We start from the raw sequence: 20,483 nt of genomic DNA, 5'->3' as shown, positions 1-20,483 counted from the left end.
CTTTTGTACTCAGTGAAAACATACGCAATTGAAAATATATTGTAGTCAAAGGAAAACTGATAAGATGAACTGATGAGTAGTTAGACAAGAATTTCATATGAATGTTTAGACCATTGTATTAAGATGTGATCTGTGCTGGATACAGCCCACTGATACCAGCCCCCAACTTTCAGTTAATTAAAAGAGAACTTGATGGTGAATTCAGTTCTATGGCACAGTATTTTTCAATTTCCTGATGATAGTAATCTGTTGAGGACAGGATCAAGTTTGTAAAATAAGCCAGGGAAAACTCACTTTTCTGGACATAACAGTGGACAGTGTTCTAGATAGAAAAGCCAAATGCCTCACTCTGTTTCCTCTGGACTGTTCACATCCAGTTTGAAAAGCAGTAATGACAAAAAGGTACAAGTTGTGGGAGGTATCTGATTAAGTATGCAATGGCTTTTTTTTTTTCTCTCAGAATTTTCTAGGCATTACAGCCTCTACCTTGTTTATTGCAGAGTTGCAAAATACAGTGAGGCATAAGCACACTTAAAGAGACTTTATATTTTTTTTCTCAGATCTTTGAACCCTGAGGGTTTTTCCCCCCCAAGAAACCAACTATACAATGAAAATAAAAGATTAATTTCTACAACTTTTTTTTTTTTTGCTACCTGGGTTGTTACTGGTGTTCAATGCCTGCATGACTCCACCACTTCTGGTGACCATTTTCCTTTCTTTTTCCCCCTCTACACAGAGCATGAGAGTGAAAGAGAGAGAGAGAGAGAGAGAGAGAGAGAGAGAGAGAGAAAGGAAAGGAGACACAACACAGCATTGCTCCCCTGCCCATGAGGCATCCCCCTTGCAGATGCTCCCTTGAGCTGAGCCTGGGCTCAGATCTATGTCCTCACACACGGTCACATGTGTACTCTACTAACTGAACTACAAAGCTCCCTTATTTCTCCAACTTTTTTTTAAAATTCTTTATTAGGGAATTAATGTTTTACAGTCAATAGTAAGTACAATAGTTTGTACATGCATAACAATAACAATATGACCCCCACTAGATCCTCTGCCATCCTGTTCCAAGACCTGAACCCTCCCCCGCCACCCATCCCAGAGTCTTTGACTTTGGTGCAATACACCAACTCCAGGCCAAGTTCTGCTCAGTGTTTTCTCTTCTGATCTTGTTTTTCAACTTCTGCCTCTGAGTGAGATCATCCCAGATTCATCTTTCTGTTTCTGACTTATCTCACTTCACATGATTTCTTCAAGCTCCATCCAAGATGGGCTGAAAATAGTGAAATCACCATTTTTAATAGCTGAGTTGTATTCCATTGTGTATATAGACCACAACTTGATCATCTGTTGTTGGACACCTAGGTTGCTTCCAGGTTTTGGCTATTACAGATTGTGCTGCTATGAACATAGGTATATGCAAATCTTTTTGGATGGGTGTGTTGGGTTCCTCAGGATATATCCTCAGGAGAGGTATTGCAGGGGCATAAGGAAGGTCCATTTCTAGCCTTCTGAGAGTTCTCCAGACTGCTCTCCACAGGTGTTGGACCAATTTACATTCCCACCTGCAGTGCAGGTTTCTCCATCTTTTTAAAGTAAGGACATTTAATTAAAAGTTCTCATGCTTGGGGGCCAGGAGGTGGCTCACTGGGTAGAGCATGCTCATTACTATTGAAAGTTCACATGCAAATATTCTAAAAAGCAAGTCATCAATATGCCAGATTGATGAGAATTTTTTATTCAGTTTCCTTGGCACACAGGACTCTAAGGATATGCCTTTTTAAGCATTCACAGTATACGTTACAGACAAGGTTGCAAAGACATTTCTGTTGAAAGCCGTGCATTCCTGTTACTTCCAAACTGCTTAAAAATTTATCTTTTGTTTAAAGTTTCTGTGTCTTAGCTAGGCCCAAAGGAAAAATATTTCCTCCAGCTGGAACACTGCTTTAAATCATTTCAGCCTTTTTTGAGTTAGAAGAAATAATTTAGAATTATAGAAGGAAGGCTACTAACATACCACCCCCCACCGAATTGACTGGAGATGCAGTAATAATGATTAACACCTGAACATTCCCAATATCATGAAGGGTAAGTTCCCGCCAATCCAGACCACTGGAAATGAGCTGCATACCAAGCTCTCTAAGCTCTGAAATGCCAGTAACTGAAGCTGTGTATATAATGCTTTGCAGAGTTCAACCTGGGGCCTGCCACCTCCAGCCATGAGGAACAAGAGAGAAGTTCCTTAGCAAGAAGTCATCCCATTCTGCTCCCTGCCTTTAAGCAGAAGGAATTCTCTCTTGTCATTTAAATTAAAACTCTCTATGAACTACAGGTGTTGATATATGGGAGCTGTCCTTTCATATTTCTGTATTTGTCTACTTAAATGACTTTAATGCTGCCATGTTAGATCTTTCATTTCTAAGTGGAAATGTACAGCGAGCTTAAGCTGAATTCCTTATCATCTCTATCCCACACTAAGTAATCCAGTGATGGAGTGTTTTCATCAGATGATTAATTTTATTTTTTCTTCATTATTATTATTATTGTTATTATTATTATTATTTTTACCAGAGCACTGCTCAGCTCTGGCTTATGGTGGTGTAGGGGATTGAACCTGGGACTTAGGAGACTTAGGCACAAGTGTCTCTTTGCAACCATTATGCTACCTACCACTGCCCAGACAAATCATTTTTTTAAATATATTTATTTATTTATTCCCTTTTGTTGCCCTTGTTGTTTTTTATTATTGTAGCTACTATTGCTGTGGTTGTTGTTGGATAGGATAGAGAGAAATGGAGAGAGGAGGGGAAGACAGAGAGGGGGAGAGAAAGACAGACACCTGCAGACCTGCTTCACCGCCTGTGAAGCGACTCCCCTGCAGGTGAGGAGCCGTAGGCTCGAACCGGGATCCTCACTCCAGCCCTTGCACTTTGTGCCATGTGCACTTAACCCACTGCGATACCACCCAACTCCCCGACAAATCATTTTCTAACTCATCTAATTGTTGTTCCTGTAATTTCTCCCTTCTTCAGACCTTATTAGAGTTCTCTTATAGAGTCAACCACCACCACCACCTGCTGTACAATTAAATGTTTATCCGCATAAGTGTCCTGAATTAGGGCATCTTAGGACTGACTGCACAACATAATCTCTACTTAGGGGGTCTGTGGGAGGCAATTCGAAATGATTTAAAAAACACTACATATTTCATTCTCATCAAAAGGGCCAAAAACCCAACAATGTACTATTAATAGTCTCATCTTACAAACAAATGTGCAGCACAGAATGGCAAACAGGATTCGCCTGTGAGTCTTGTGGAACTGCAGACACTACTTCACGAGAACTGGGGCAGGTCAAATGTTTTACATTTCCAACAAGCTTTGGGAGCTGCTGACTGCAGATCCAGAGCCCACACTTCTGATTGTGTACATCAGCAGCTGGCTGCTGTGAGATGAAGTATGCCTTCCTTCCACCATTAAGTTCAAGTGTGATCATTATCAGATACCTTTGACTACTCTCTCTTTTTAAAACATATCTAATTTTTATTTTTTAATTCTATTTTATTATCTTTATTTATTGGCTAGAGATATCCAGGGATCTAGAGGAAAGGGGATGATGGGGGAGGCAGAGAAACACCTGCAGCACTGCTTCACCACTCACAAAGCTTTTTCCCTGCAGGTAGGGACCAGGAGCTTGAACCCAGGTCTTTGTGCATTGTAACATGTGTGTTCAACCAGGTGCACTACCACCCAGCCCCTCATTTTTATCTTTATTTTTTTACTGTATAGAGACAGAGAGAAATTGTGAGGAAAAAGAAAGAGAAAAAAAGCAAGGAAGGAAGGAAGAAAGGCAGAAAGAAAGAGAGAGAGAAAGAAAGAAAGAAAGAAAGAAAAAGAAAGAAAGAAAGAAAGGAAGGAAGGAAGAAAGAAGGAAGACACCTCTAGCACTAGCTCACCTCCACTGAGTCATCTTTCTTGCAGGTGGAGATTGGGAGCTTGGACCTGGGTCCATGTGCTACACTACCCAGCCTCTGCCTCCTCTCTAATCCATCATTAGAAAATAATGTTGCTTTCATCTGTTCAATTGGTCTTGTTGTGGGAAAAAAAAAAACAGAGAAAATAAAGTATGAGATGTGAAATGACACCTTTTCTTCTCTAGGAGGAAGAACTAGTCTAGATTTTCACGGCAGCACAACATTTCTGTTGTGGTTGACCATTGAAGTGCCAGCAATCAGATATCACCTGGAGGGCTTGAGAATTTACAATGGGGGGAGGAGGAGAAATCACCTTATTTTTAATGTACTATTTAACTTTATTTTTATTATTCAGTTAATATTGATTTACAAAATTGTAAGAGAACATGGGTATAATTCCATATGGTTCTGACCACCAGAGTTCTGTGTTTCCTATCCCTTCCATTGGAAAATGCAGTAGTTCTCCCCAGGTCACAAACATGGGCTGACTCTACAACTGTCATTCTATACCTATGTGTATGTGTATATATATATTTTTTCCCATTTTTATTTCAATGGGCCTGCCTTCCCTTTCTAGTTCACTCCTACACTTATTACTACTTCAGGGTGTCTTTCATTTTCCCTCTTTTCTCTCAGATAAGAGAAACAGTGCCTGGTTTCCTCTGATGTAGTCCAGATTCATTTCCCTTTCAGTTTTAAATTTTTCTTATTTAATAATGATCAACAGGATTGTAAGATAACAGGTACAATTCCACAAAGTTCCCACCACCAGAGTTCCATGTCCCATTCCCTCCATTGGAAACTTCCCTGTTCTTTATCCCTCTGGGAGTATAAACCAAAATTCTTTATAGGGTACAGAAGGTGGGAGTTCTGGCTTCTGTAATTGTTTCTCTAGTGGACATAGATATTGGCAGGTGGATCCATACCCCTAGCCTGTTACTGTCTTTTCCTAGTGCGGTAGGGCTCTGGGGAGGTGAGACTTCAGGTCACATTGGTGAGGTTGTCTGCCCAAAAAAGTCGCTTCCCTTTCTTTGATGATATAAAAACAAGATACCCATCCTCTGCTTTGCGTACCCCACTTTATTTATTTATTGCCACTAGGGTTATGACTGGGGCTCAGTGCCAGAGCCATTTTTTTTTTCCTTTCAATTTTGTTTTGCGAGGACAGAGAGAGATTAAGGGGGGAAGGGAAGGGAAGGGAAGGGAAGGAAAGAGGAAGATGTCTGCAGCCCCACTTTACTTATCATGAAGCGTCGCTCCTGCAGGTCAAGCAGAGGCTCAAATCTGGGTTGCTGAGCACGACAATATATGTCTCAACCGGGTGCACCAATGCACCGCCCCCCGGCCTATCCACACTTTAAGATTTAAGATTACAGTATAATTTAATTCACCATTTCCAGGTCATTATCTGCAAATCTGGGGAAAAGCACTCTCACTAGAGTTATATACACCTTTTAGTGAAGTATGAAAGTGTGACCCAAGATAATAATTCTATGAAAAAACTTAAACTTTCCATAAGATAGTTTTCATAACTAGAATGGCAATGGAGAACTCCCACTGAGTGGCATCACATGTGACATTTCTAACTTAACTTGGAAAATGTAGGAATATCTCTCTTTACAAAGACAGAAATGGAGAGGAAAGGGGATAGATATAGATAGATAGATAGATAGATAGATAGATAGATAGATAGATAGGAAACACTGCTCCATTGTGTGTGGTACTTGTCCCTTTGTAGAAGTGGAGGGGATGTGAAACTGGGTCCTTGCCCCTGGTAATGTGTGCACCCTACCAGGTGCACCGTCATTCAAGAGCAAATATCTCATTTTGCCTCTTTGAAACAGTAGAGACCACTGCTTTCCCAAATGTAAATTATTGCACAGAGAAAAAATTAAGTAAATTCTATGCATGGATTTATTATCCAGACTCAGCAAATGCTGCAAAGACTGGAGTTGGGAACACTCTTTATGAACAACTTCACTTCAGTGGCTCCTAAAAATAATTCAACTTATGAGGACTGTTTAGCAGAATGATATTTTAAAAACTGGGGAAAAAACAGATTATTTGTTTGCCCCTTCACTCTTTCAGAGGAATATCCCAGTAACACTCAAAGAGAAAAGTTTCACAGTATCATTAAAGTCAAGGAGTTAATATTTTGCCTTACAATTTTAATACTCTTGAGTACTAATTAATTAATCCAAGAAGCCACATTTAAGCAAAGAATCCCTGGAGCCTGGGTTTTATCAGTATTTGCTTAAGGTAGAATTGGAAGTACCATAAAATTCAAAAGAAACAGAACGAAGCCAATGATTTCTAGTTTATTTTTTGACTAGTTTAAATAATTTTGCTAGGAAGCTGAAGCTTTCAATATTTAGTCTCTCTCCAGTGGTGAGTTTTCTTGAGAAGCCAGTCTTGACTAAATTAATTTTCCATGTCTACACGGAAAGAAGAGAAAATATCCTTGTCAGGACTACAATAAGACATTTTTAAACAATGGAATGTGTTTAGAAAAATGGAGTCAATGTCAGCACCCAGACAGGAAAAAAATGTGAAAGAAAAAGAAATATGTTGGGGTTTCTGGTTCTACATAAGATGGACTAAATAGAATTTTCCCGATTCCTCTCATTGTAGTTAGTTAAAATTCCTTGTTATCATATACAAGGCAAATTGAAGATACTGAAAGATGGTGAGGTGGGAGGTTAGTTATAGGGACTTCAGACGTCGGGGAACATTGGTGAGATGTCTTGAACTAGGCGTTGGAAAAGGAAAGGACCTGCACAAGGATCCAGGTATAAGCCCTCAGCTCCCCCCCTGCAGGGAGGACATTTCATAAGGAGTGAAGCAGGTCTGCAGGTATCTATCTTCCTCTCTCCTCTCTATTCCCCCTCCCCTCTTAATTTCTGTTCTATCCCATAAAATGGAAAAAAAAAAAAGACCACCAGGAGCAGCAGATTCATAGTGCCAGCACCAAGTCCCAGCAATAGCCCTGGAAGGGGGAGAGGAAAGAAAATAGCCCAGAAATGCCAGTGGGCACAAACCAAAAAACAATCAAAATTTAAAAAATAAAATTATCCAAAAGAAGTTTGCTCTCATTACTCAAAGGAAAAGGGAATTCTAGAAAGAAGATATTTAGACAAGAACTGCTACATCTAACCAGACGCCATGGAAAACATGGCAACCCCAACCCTCTCAGCAAAGGGTAAGTGAGTCTATACCCCAGGTGTCCCTTTATCTGCCCTTTCCATGTGATGGGTTAAAGAGAGATCAGGACTTTAATTCCTATCTGAAGGCAATTAATTCCTCTTCGACCTCCTTCATCCTCATAATGATCAATACACTGAGGCTTCAAGGAGAACCAGAGTTTCCAGTTGATTTTATTTGAAAAAATTTTGTATTATCCTTATTGATAGAGACAACCAGAAATTGACAGGGAAGGAAGTGACAGAGAGGGAGAGAGACAGAGAGACACCTGCAACACTGTTTCACCACTTGCAAAGCTTTCCCCCTGCAAGTGGGGACTGGGGGCTTGAACCTGGGTCCTTGAGCACTGTAATATGTGTGTTCAACCAAGTGAGCTACCACTCAGTCCTCCATTTATTAAGTTTTATTTTAAAAAAGTTATTATTTTAATTTGATAGTTCAGACAGAGAAATTGAGAAGGGAAGATAGACAAGAAGAGAGAGACAGCTGCAACACTGCTTCACTGCTTGTGAAGCTTCTTCCCCACCACAGGTGGGGATAGAACTTGAACCTGGGTTCTGGAGAATGGCAACATGTGCACTCAGCCTGGTGTGCCACTGCCTGCCCCCCTATTTGGCTTTAAAGGGGTGTCATCCCTGGTTCAGAGGCAGCTAAGTGGGAGGCTAGGAATTTCGTGAATTGACAACAGGAATAAGTGGGGGCCATTTTGAGAACCCCCCCCTTCTCATTCAGGATGGCAAAGGCATTGGTCTAATAGAAAGCTTAACTTCCACCACCACCCCAACAGTTACATGTGGTGCTTACCTCCCCTTGATTATCAGAGGAGGATGAATAGGCAACCTGAAACCCCACCCTCAACTCGAAATAACATGGTAGAGCCTGAGGCTGGGAGATGGGTTCTCCAGTAGAGCACACACTTCATTACACATGAGCCTCCTGCCACTACTGGGAGCTCCCACATGGGGGCAGCATCCATGATAAATGATACTCTCTCAGTATAGAGCCCCAGGCAAAATGCTGGTGGCAACAATAAATAAATAAATGAAAACCTCTTCTTCCCCCAACTATTATGAAGTCAGAAAAAGTCTACCACAGGAGATAATTTAAACAAGACTATCACAGAATGTCCCAAATGTCTAAAGTAAAATTGAAAATCATTTGCCATACTATGAGCCAGCATGATCTTAGAGATAAAAGGAAATCAACAGATGTTAATAGTGAAATTTTAGTATAAACTAAGAGATGTTAGTATTACCTGACAAGGGTTTTAAAGCAGCCGTCATGAAATACTTCAATTACAAACATGCTTGAAATAAATGGGGAAAAAAGTTTGAAAAGGAATAAAATACAAAGTATAGAAAGGAAAGTTTAGGGCCAGGTAGTAGTGCACCTGGTTGAGTGCACATGTTACAATGCGCAAGGACCCAGGTTCGAGCCCCCCCCATAACTACATGCAGGGGGAAGGCTTTGTGAGTAATGAAACAGTGCTGCAGGTGTCTCTCTGTCTCTCACCCTCTCTATCACCCCCTCCCTTCTTGACTTCTATCTCTATACAACAAATAAAGATAATTAAAAATAATTTTTAAAAGAGGAAAGTTTATAAATGAAACACACTGTAACCAAAATAAAAACTTAATGAATCTGCTTAACAAGATCATGGGAAAGACAAAGTCAAGAATTAGTGAAATGGAAAACTGAACAATATATATAATCTGCTATGAAAATTCGGAAATAGACTGATACAAGAAATGAACAATTTCAGGGACCTATAAAGCAGATATCAAAGATGATGTCTCTGTGCCACTAGAGTTTCAGAAAAAATAGCAAGTGGTTGGAGCTGGAAAGACATTAAGAACTAAGGGCTGCAAATTTCCCAGACATGCAAAAAACAAATCCCTCAAATAGGATAAGACCAAAAACAAGCAAACAAAAGAAAAATCCCCCAAAACTCCATGACAAGACACATAAAATAATTTTTTGCAAACTAAAGATTAAAAAAATAAAGAGTACTAGAGAAAAGCATCACTGTATTTAAAGAGGGCGAGAGGATGAATTTTCATCTCAAAATCTGGGGGTCAAAAAAGTTAGTGGCACATTTTTTAAATACTGAAAGGGCTAAACTGTAGAATTCTGGGTCCATCAAAAATATCCTCCCTCCAAAGTAAAGGAGAAGTCAAAATTTCTCCATTGGGGCCGTCGAGATAGCTACCTGGGAAGATACCCGGTTTGCCATGTGTGTAACCCTAGTTTGGACTTGGCCTCACTGCCCTGGGGAAAGCCACACTGTTCTGGAGTCTTTCCTTCTCTTCCTCTGTCAATCTCTGTTTTTCTCTATTTGTAAAAGTTTGCACAGGGGGCTGTGCAGTGGCTCACCTGATTGAGTGCACATATTACCAGGAGTAGAAATCAGGGTTCAAATCCCAGGTCCCTACACCTGTGTGTGGGGGTGCTTCAGGAGTGGTGAAGCAGTGCTGCAGGTGTCTATCTCCTACTTCCTTCTCAATTTCTATCATATCAAATGAAATTAATGAGAAAGAAAGAGAGACAGAGACAGAGAGAAAGACAGAGAATGTCTGCCCTGAGTGAAGTCCTCAGTGACAAAAAAAAAAAAAAAAGAATAAAGAAAGAAAGTCTCAGATGTAGGACAATTAAGAGAATTTAGTTCTTTTTAAAATTTTCCTAATGTAAAAGAATGGCTAAGGATTCTTTAAAAAGGGAGAACACTACAAAGAACTTTGCAACATCGAGAACAGAACGAGTACAAATTGGACAAATAAGCATTCCTTCTCTGCTAAAATTTTCAAAAGAATGCCTACTGTTAAAGCAAATATTACACAATTATCTCCCATAGTTAAAGAAGAAATTGCAATGGAGTCACTGGGGCGTAATCTGGGAGTCAAAATTTACTTGTTTTTTAAGTGCTTCCTATTCAATGAAAAGACAAATGGCCAGCAAGAATTGGTTAAATATCACCAATTTCATAGCTTCCACTTCAACACATCATTCTCTGGGGTATTAACACTCATGAACAAAAGAATCTTTCCTAAGACAAAATTCCCCATGTGCTCCTGAGTTCACCAACCCTTCTATGTCCTTCAGGACACTGTTCTATAAATGACTCTTTCTCATGGTTTCCATAGTTATTGGCTTCTTCCCATAGCCTTCATTTAGTGCATCCTCAGAAAGACCCTCCCCAGATAATGCTTTTTTCTTAAGTTGCCAACATCTTATCTTCCCCACATCATTACAAAAATGATGAATATTTGTTGTTTCTAATTCCTCATTTCCCTTTATTTTTGGGACCAATATAACATGTTTTTCTATCCTGACACTTTATTTACACTATATTCTTCACAAATACCCCCTAATCTATAAACTGCTAAATATAGCAATTTGGTGTTAGGTTTTATCCTCCTTGCTGACCTCATCCCCCTTCTTCAGAGTTACAGAATCAGGCTATTTTTTCCTTACTGGTTACTCCTTTTAAAATCCTTTTACTGGGGGCTGGACGCTAGTGCAGTGGGTTAAGCGCACATGGTGCAAAGTGCAAGGACCAGAGTAAGGATCCCAGTTTGAGACCCCAGCTCCCCACCTGCAGGGAAGTCGCTTCATAGGCAGTGATGCAGGTCTGCAGGTGTCTATCTTTTTCTCCCCCTCTCTGTCTTCCCCTCCTCTCTCAATTTCTCTCTGTCCTATCCGACAACAATGACAACGACAACAATAATAGTAACAACAACACTGATAAACAACTAGGAAGAGCAACAAAAGGGAAAAAATGACCTCCAGGAGCAGTGGATTGGTAGTGCAGGCACACCGAGCCCCAGCAATAACCCTGGAGGCAAATAAAATGAAATAAAAATCCCTTTAACCACCATTAAAAAAAACTAGTATAACCACAGGCCCTTTGGAATATAACTAAAATAGGCCTACTAGCTATCTACAAAACAGACACCCTCCTCCCCAATTCTTCATCTGCACTACTCCAGCTTTTAGGTTCATGATTAAGTCAACAACTTGTTTGGCTTTATATATTAACTCTCTTTTCAGCCACCAGGTTCCAGATGCTAGCATGATGCCGACCAGACTTCCCTGGACAGACATCCCCACCAATGTGTCCTGGAGCTCCGATTCCCCAGAACCCTGCCCCACTAGGGAAAGAAAGAGGCAGGCTGGGAGTACGGATCGACCTATTAATGCCCATGTTCATCAGGGAAGCAATTACAGAAGCCAGACCTTCCACCTTCTGCATCCCACAATGACCTTGGGTCCATAGTTAAAGAATAGGAAAGCTATCAAGGGAGGGGATGGGATATGGAGTTCTGGTGGTGGGGATTGTGTGGAGTTGTATCCCTCTTATCCTATGGTTTCATCAGTGTTTTATTTTTAAAAATAAAATAAAATAAAAATAAGTAGCCCCACCAATGTGCCCTGGAGCTCTGTTTCCTCAGAGCCCTGCCCCACTAGGGAAAGAGAGAGAGACAGGCTGGGAGTATGGATCAACCTGTCAATGCCCATGTTCAGCAGGGAAGCAATTACAGAAGCCAGACCTTCCACCTTCTGCACCCCATAATGTCCCTTGGTCCACGCTCCCAGAGGTATAAAGATTAGGAAGGCTATTAGGGGATGAGATGGGGTACAGAGTTTTGGTAGTGGGAGTTGTGTAGAATTGTACACCTCTGACCCTATGGTCTTGTCAGTGTTTCTATTTTATAAATAAAAAATTAAAAAATGCCATTCCATGAGACAATGTCTTCTGGCATATTTGTTATTCACTCTCTCTTTCCATAACCTTATAGTTTACCACAGTTGCAAAGCCCATGTATATCCTGTTGACCCCAACATTTCTATTTCTTAGGGGCCAGGCAGTGGTGCCCCGGTTAAGCACACATGCACACAGTACTATACACAAGGACCTGCTAAAGGACCTGGGATCGAACCTCTGCTCCCCACCTGTGGTGGGGACACTTCACAAGCAGTGAAGCAGGTCTGCAGATGTCTATCTTCCTCTCACTCTATCTCCCTCTCTCCTCTCAATTTCTCCTTGTCCTAGACAACAAAGTAGAAAAAATGGCCACCAGGAGCACTAAGGCCCAGCAATAAACCTGGAGGCAAAAATAAAACAAAATAAATCCACTTATTAGTCATTCTAGAAAAGCAGTGTGACATGATTTACAAATTCGATTTTTATCCAAAGAGTATGTGCACATATTTGGCACTATCTGGCTCATAAGATGTGACTAAGACAACTAACAAACCTCCAACTCCTACAAAGGATTGCAGTAGTTTCAAAATCATCATGTATTTTTACAGTTTAACAGAAGCTAATGCTACTTAAAGTGTTCATCTGATACCAGCCTTGAGAGCATCACCAGAATTTTACTGAGTGATGTCATCTTACTATAAATAAGGTCTTCATGGTACATTCTAGTTCATGTGAAGGAATATGCTGCTTACTAGAAAATAATATCAAACAATTACTCCACGATTTTATTAACCTTTGAAGTGAATCCAAAGTTATATAAAATAAATGCATCGAGTCAGGGCTGCCCATATGCAATAACAAAGAAATCATGGTGAAAAAATGTAGGAATCACCTTAGCCATCACAATAAAATTTATTTTTCTGAGAAGCTAGTGCGTATGTGAGAAGCCTGGTACTTCTGGATGTTTCTTTAGTCACTATGTCAAACAACACAGATGCATCTCTCTCTTCATATGATGATGGTTAGGGGTCTAAATTTATCTGAAAAACTCCATCTGTCCCCATTGGAATGGCAGGTTTTGCAGCAATTGTTATATATGGATTATACAAACTGAAGAGAAGAGATACTAAAATGTCCTTCCACTTCATCACATGTGTGTGGCAGCCCAAGGCTTTGTTGTGGGAGCAATGACTCTAGGTATGGGATAGTCCATGTGTAAGTAGTTCTGGGAAAACCCTAAACCTTAGAAGAGATGCTGTCTTGGTCTTGGCACTTGTTTTAGGTAGACATCTCATATTGAGCTGTATATTTATATTGATAATAACATGTTTGAGTGAAAATATTATTTTTGCAATTAATGCCAATAAGTATAGTAAAATTCAATCAATTACTCAAATGAGTTGTGTAATAACTTAATAAGATAATTGAGACAGCTGAGTAGCCCCTCTCACTAACAATGCCTCATTCACACTAGAGGTATGTCACAAGTGTGAAACTACACCTCTGTAACCTTGCCATCTTGTAAGCTGCGCCTAAATCACTAATAAAAATGATATTTTAAAAGATTAAAGAATAAAAACAAAGTTTACAATAACTAGATTGCTGCATTTAATACTTTGAACACTCTAAAATTTTTTATAGCTCTTTCCTTCTCTTCAGATGTCTCTGAGACATAGCTATCCTGTAGAATGATAGCTTAGGTCTCAAGTCATATAGACCAGCATACAGGCATCAGGAGGTGTGAAGACTGAGCAAATCAAGGAGGTAATTGAGAATGGCTTAGTGATGAGTGACTATGTGCATCATAAATACTGAGTCCAAAACTGCAGCCCCAGTGCTAGCAGACAGGAACATGCCTCTCTTTTTAAGAAAGATATATATTCAGAACTAGATGATAGTGACTTTCACATCAAGTTAACAGTTATCAGGCCGGTGTTTTGCTGCATATCTGTCCTTAGCAGTGTTGCCACTTTCAATGCAAAATGGTTTCTCTAAAGATGCCAGTGGGCCACACTTTCTGGAACCAGCAAGAAGTCTGTGTAGCACTGTATCAAATCCTAATCAGACCCAGGACAATAAATTTGCTTTGGCATCACTTTGAGGGATACCTTCTGGAATAAAATCTGGAATGGCTCTGTCTCAGGAAAATGGCTGAGAATTTTTAAATGTATGTGCTTTTCAATCCAACTGCCAACAAAACCTCCCTTTTAATAAGTAGTAGGTGTCATGGTAATGTGACTACAGACAGTCACTCCCCAGCATACAGACAGAACCTGTCAGCATTGTGTCCCAATGTCTACCATACACAAGAGATCAATTAGAGACGAAAGACAAGCTCCACTGGGTGGCATAAGGCTAAGTCACAGGAAGGGTTACTCCAACAACTAAAAATTATCCTGTTTTGTTTTCTCATTTAAAAATATATTTAGATTACAAAATTAAAACAAATAAAAGTAACACTGCATAATTTAGCTGTCGTTTTCTACTAAATTGGTTATAACTGTAACCATAAAATGATAATAATCTACCATATGTGCAGCTGCAAAAGCTAAGAAAAGCACTGGTCAGTGTTAATGTCAAATGTGAACCTACTACTCCCCCTTGTGCCTGTGAAACTGAATTGCAATAAAATACAAAGTTCACTTCAAGAAAGTGTGAAATTCCTCTAGTCTTGCTATGTTTGTTTTGAAAACACAAATTTCACAAATTTATTTCGGTGCATCAGGCACATTGAGAAATAAGCCTGAGCACAATGTAGACATCACTCATGAGAGACACTCAGAGCGGCAGAAAATGGCTCCCAGCTGACCCAAGTCCAATAGGAATATATGAAACGCATGCTCACTGTCCTCAAAGAGAGATCAGTAGCAGATGTACTTCATTCACTGGTATAAGACACACCCACATTCGTCCACCATTAAAACTTTCCATCAGGTCTCAGTAATCTTGCAGCTACCATGCTACAATTCACAAGCTGCAGCATTTTGATGGTGGCTTCCATGTCTTAAAAAAGGTATTTTTTCAAGGTTAAGTGCCTGGCTTACATCAGTACTTATGTATTTAACTATTTCATATGTGCCAAACTGCTATCATTTTTTTAAAATGATTATTTAAAAAAATGTTTTATTGGGGGCTGGATGGTAGCACACTGGATTAAGCACACATAATATGAAGTGCAATGACCTGCACAAGGATTCTGGTTGGAGCCCCCACCTGCAGGGGGGGTTTGCTTCACAAGTGGTGAAGTAGGTCTGCAGGTGTCTATCGTTCCCTCTCCTTCTCTATCTTCCCCTACTTTCTTAATTTCTCTCTGTCCTATCGAACAACAGCAGCAACAACAAACAGGAAAAAGATGGCTGCCAGGAACAGTGGATTTGTAGTGCAGGCGAGCCCCAGTGATAACCCTGGAGGCAAAAACAAAAAAAGTGTTACTAATAATAGTTTTTGCTTGAGGTAATGTTGGCATTGGATACTGCTTGCTTTAGGGTACAATTTCTAATGATGTTTTTGTGTACTGTGCTCATAGTCCTGGCTGTCTCAGATACCTTTTGCAGTCTGGGGGACATTACTGTGCATTGTATGGTGATTCTAGGAAAGCATATGTCTTCTCTTAATAGAACTAACTGCACAAGACATAATAAAGGTCAGAGGTCTCTACTACATTTGTATAAAGTCTGAAACTAATTACAACCTCTGAATTTTGTAGCTTTAAAAAATTTATTTCTTAGGAGTCAGGCGGTAGCGCAGCAGGATAAGCGCAGTTGGCGCAAAGCACAAGGACCGGCTGGAAGGATCCCGGTTCGAGCCCCCAGCTTCCCACCTGCAGGGGAGCCACTTCACATGCGGTGAAGCAGGTCTGCAGGTGTCTATGTTTCTCTCCCTCTCTCTGTCTTCCCCTCCTCTCTCCATTTCTCTCTGTGCTATCTAACAATGATGACAACAATAAAACAAGGGCAACAAAAAGGAAATAAATATTTTTTTAAAAATTATTTCCCTAAGAGTGTTACTGAGTTTTCTATCTCCTCTTACAAAGGTTCTTTGCTCAGTTATAAAACATTATTACATTAAGACATTACATTTCATTAAGATAAAGGAGAAGTTAGGATAAAAACCTTAGGAATTTGTAATGCTTCACTTAGTTAACACTCTTGTTTCTCTACTACTTCAGAGTCACAGCAGGTGTAGTCAAGCTCTTCCCTTCCCTAGCAGAGTACACTTTAGTTTTAGCACTATGTACTGCATTAACCTTTCCAGATTATTCAACTTGCAGTAAACAGAGAAAAGCCAGTCAGCCAGAATGTTCACGAGGTGGTCGCTGGACAGCAGCACTGGAATCCCTGGGAATTTTAAGTTGCAAGGTTTCCAGATCTGAGTCAAAGTTTATAATTTTATCAAGCTGTTCAGGTGACCGATGTACACGTTAAAAACCTGGGGTCACTAAACACAACTACTATGCCGACTCCAGGCTCTTTCTAACCATCTTACATTTCCAAAAAAATTAAGAAAAACAGCTTTTCTGTCACCAAAGGCATAGTTTTGTTGCTAGCAAACTAACAGTAATTAGGGTCTGGGTGGTGGTACACCTGGTTGAGCGCACATAAGTTGAAAGAACCCAGATTCAAGCCCCAGTTCCCACCCACAGGAGGAAAGCTTCGAGAATGGTGAAGCAGTACTGCAGGTGTCTCTCATAAAGTTTAAAATGTTTTAAAAATTAACAGTAATGCGTTAATGATTGCTGCTATCTTGTCAATATTTTTACTCTTGTTAGAAAACAACCTGTTGAAATAGTAGATAAAAAGGGATTACAAAAAAGCTGGGATAAAATTAAATGCTAGTAAATATTAATTCCTATGAGGGCAGAGTCTTATACAGAGACTATAATATAAAGTACGCTTTTCAAATATACATGCAAAATAGGAGGCATTTGTACATTTTGAACATGGAATTCATGCTTATACAAGTAGGCAAGTAAACATTTAGAAACTAAGAATTTTATTCCTTCTGCAATTCTTAAAAGCACCACTCAGAATACTCTAGTGACAATGAATTAAAACCTGTAGAAGAAAAGATTTAATCTTGGTGCTTCTATTCAGAATTTTGGTATGATTGGACTCGATCTCACAGAATCTTACTGAAAAGCCTCATACTGACATAATTTCAAATAACAATCACCCAGACATTCTCTGATGACCTCTGGGGGTTGGGTGGTGATGCATCCAGTGGAGTGCACATATACCACGTGCCAGGACCGCGTGTCAGTCTCCGGTCCCCACCTGCAGGGGGAAAGCAGTGAAGCAGAGCTTCAGGTGTCTCTCCCTCTCTACCTCCTTCCCTCCCAATTTCTCTCAATCCTATCACATAAGGGGGGAAAAAAAGACCACCAGGAGCAGTGGATTTATGTGTAGGCACTGAGGCTCAGTGATAGCTTTGGTGGCAATACAACCAACTAAATAACCTCTATTCCTCAAACTATCTTTTATGACCTCCTAGTCTGGACTTCCTCAGTATATACTCGACACAGACATGTCAGGATGCTAAGTTAAAGAGAAAATGCAGGAGGGTTCCCGGAAGATAGCGGACTGAGAAGCTGCTAGGGGCTTGAGCTCTGACCGCATCTTCTGGAAACGGTAGGATTTTCTGCCTTTAGTAGGCCAGTCAATAAGGGGTCCGAGCGGTGACACCAAGGAGGTGACTATAACTTAATTTGGGTTAAAAAATAGAGTAGAAAAAAGGGAAAAAATTTTTTTTCTTTTAAATTATTAAGCACACCTACTCCCCCTCCCCCCCCATAACCAGTCCCTGGGGACCAGCTCCTAGCAGGCTCCCCTGCTGAGCTTCTTTCTTTACCAAGATTCCTGTCCCACCAGGGAGTATCATTCATTCTAAGTCTATACCCTTCTGAAACCTCTGGCCTTTTTTCTAAGTAGCCAACCCCCCCTCACCTCACCCCACATAGCTAATTAAATAATTAAAAATAAATAAATAAATAAACTCTTTCCTTTCACCGCTCTTTTATGACTGTTCTTTTTCTTATCTTTTTCTTTTTTCTCTCTCTTTCTTTTCTTCTTTTTCTCATTCTTGTCATCCTTTCTTCCTTAATCCTACAGCTTCCAAAGCCACAGGCCCCATCCCCCACATCACCAAACAGTGTGCTTTTTTGAATTCACTGATACACATTTGGGAATTATTTGCGGGAAGAATTCTGACTCAGAGTGGACTCTCACTTCGAGTATCTCTGCTCAACTTCCCTGCCTCCTTTAGCTACCCCTAGAATATACAGTGGATAGTAGATTTGCATAACTGTCTATTTCAGCCATCCTTGTCTAGTCCTGAGGTTGTTTTTTTTTTCTCTTTCTTAACAATCAGCTCCCTCTGATCACGAGGTTTGAGGTAATCTGGGACAGGGTTTCTTTTTACCCTGCTCTATTTTATTATTAATATTATATGAAGGCATATATCTTCCTCCCCCCCCCTTAAGGTTGATCAGAATTAACTCTTAGGGTATCTTTCATTGCTAGGGTAGTGGGCATCTTATCTATTGTGGGAGGGACTTGTCTCGTTACTCCTACCTCCTCTACTGACTCTCCTCTCCCTCCTCCTCCTAGCTAATTAAAAAAATTAAATTAAATTAAAAATAAAGTAATCAAAAAAAACTTTCCTTTCACTGCTTTTTTAATTACATCTCTTTTTCTTATCTTTTCTCTTTTCTCTCTCTTGTGTCTTTTGTTTTTCTTTTTTTTTTATCTTGTCATACACTTCTTCCTTCTTCTTTGCCTTTCTGAATTTGTGATTTTGGGGAAGAAATCTGACTCAGAGTGGACTCTCTCTGTGTGTATCTCTGCTCTACTTCCCTTCCCCTCTTGTTACCCCTAGAATATACAATGGATAGTACATTTGCATAACTGTCTATTCTTGCTATACCTTCTTTCTTTTCTCTTTCTTCTTCACTGGGATTTGGTTACTATTTTTTCACGGACTGGAGAAATTGTTTGGTTAACCGGTAGTGATTAAACTGCTTCAATACTTTCTTCAGTTGCTACTGTAATTCCTGAGGTTGGTGAATGCAATTGTCATAAAGGTATTTAGTACAGCGTTGCTTGTACTCAAGACACAACAACTGAGGAACAACAGAGCATAAAAAAAGAAACACATAAATAAAAAAAATGGGTAGATCAAAAACAAATAAAACTGCTACTCCAATGAATGAAGACAAGAGCCCAGAAGAAACCACAAATCAACCAGAAGTAACCATAGATAAGAAAAGTATGCAAGCAATAATAAACCTATTAATCACAGAAATGAAAACAACATTGGAGGAAAGGAATGGCAGTATTAGGGAAACAACAGTTGAGACCCCCCCAAGGAAAATACTGATTATCTTGAGGCAATTAGAGAACTGAAAGCTGAAATAGCTGTAATGAAGAAAGAAGCTGAGGCAAGGGAAAGCAGACTAACAGAAGCAGAAAACAGAATTAGTCAGACAGAAGATGAGTTAGAGAAAACAAAGAAAGAGGTGAAAGAGATTAAAAAGAGATTGAGAGACACTGAAAACAACAATAGAGACATATGGGATGATCTCAAAAGAAGTAACACTCATATCATTGGCCTGCCAGAGGAAGAAAGAGAGGAAGGGGAAGCAAACATTCTAGAGGAAATAATAGAAGAAAACTTCCCAGACCTGAATAACAGAAAGGACATCAAGACTCAAGAGGCCCAGAGAGTACCAAACAGAATCAACCCAGACCTGAAGACACCAAGACACATCATAGTCACAATGAGAAGAAGTAAGGATAAAGAAAGGATCCTAAAGGCTGCAAGAGAGAAACAAAAAGTCACATACAAGGGAAAATGCATAAGATTATCTGCAGACTTCTCCACTCAAACTCTAAAAGCCAGAAGAGAATGGTAAGATATCTATCGAGCCCTGAATGAAAAAGGGTTTCAACCAAAGATAATATAACCCAACCCAATATAATGGAATAACTTGCAAGAATTCCATCTGTCACAACAAGATAAACACAGACTTAAAGTGAAAGGATGGAAAACTATCATACAGGCTAACGGATCACAAAAAAGAGCAGGAACAGCCATTCTCATCTCAGACATGATAGATTTTAAATTAAATAAAGTAATAAAAGATAGGCAAGGACATTACATAATGATTAGAGGATCAATCAGCCAAGAAGAATGAACAATTATTAACATCTATGCATGCAATGAGGGACCATCTAAATACGTCAAGCACCTACTGAAAGAATTTCAAAAATACATCAATAGTAATACAATAATAGTGGGAGACTTCAATACCCCACTCTCACACTTAGACAGATCAACAAAGCAGAGAGCCAACAAAGATACAAGAGAATTGAATGAAAAGATTGACAGACTAGACCTTTTGGACATTTTCAGAGTCCTTCACCACAAAAAACTGGAATACACCTTCTTTTCAAATCCACATAACACATACTCAAGGATAAACCACATGTTAGGCCACAAAGACAGCATCAATAAATTCAAGAACATCGAAATCATCCCAAATATCTTCTCAGGCCACAGTGGAGTAAAACTAACATTTAACAACAAACAGAAAATTATTAAAAGTCACAGAAT

General features: G+C 39.7%; 1 protein-coding gene and 1 pseudogene across 4 annotated transcripts in view; one reads left to right on the top strand and one right to left on the bottom strand.

Moving 5' to 3' along the window:
- The window catches only part of KIAA1328 (KIAA1328 ortholog), a 295,446-nt gene that overhangs the window by 198,899 nt on the left and 76,064 nt on the right, over positions 1-20,483 (bottom strand). The gene's annotated exons all lie outside the window — the stretch shown is intronic.
- On the top strand, positions 12,852-13,120 carry LOC103124677 (HIG1 domain family member 1A, mitochondrial-like; annotated as a pseudogene).

This window comes from Erinaceus europaeus, chromosome 15 (assembly GCF_950295315.1).
Source record: "Erinaceus europaeus chromosome 15, mEriEur2.1, whole genome shotgun sequence".
In the NCBI taxonomy this organism is placed as follows: domain Eukaryota; kingdom Metazoa; phylum Chordata; class Mammalia; order Eulipotyphla; family Erinaceidae; genus Erinaceus; species Erinaceus europaeus.
This window is presented reverse-complemented; position numbering and strand designations above follow the sequence as displayed.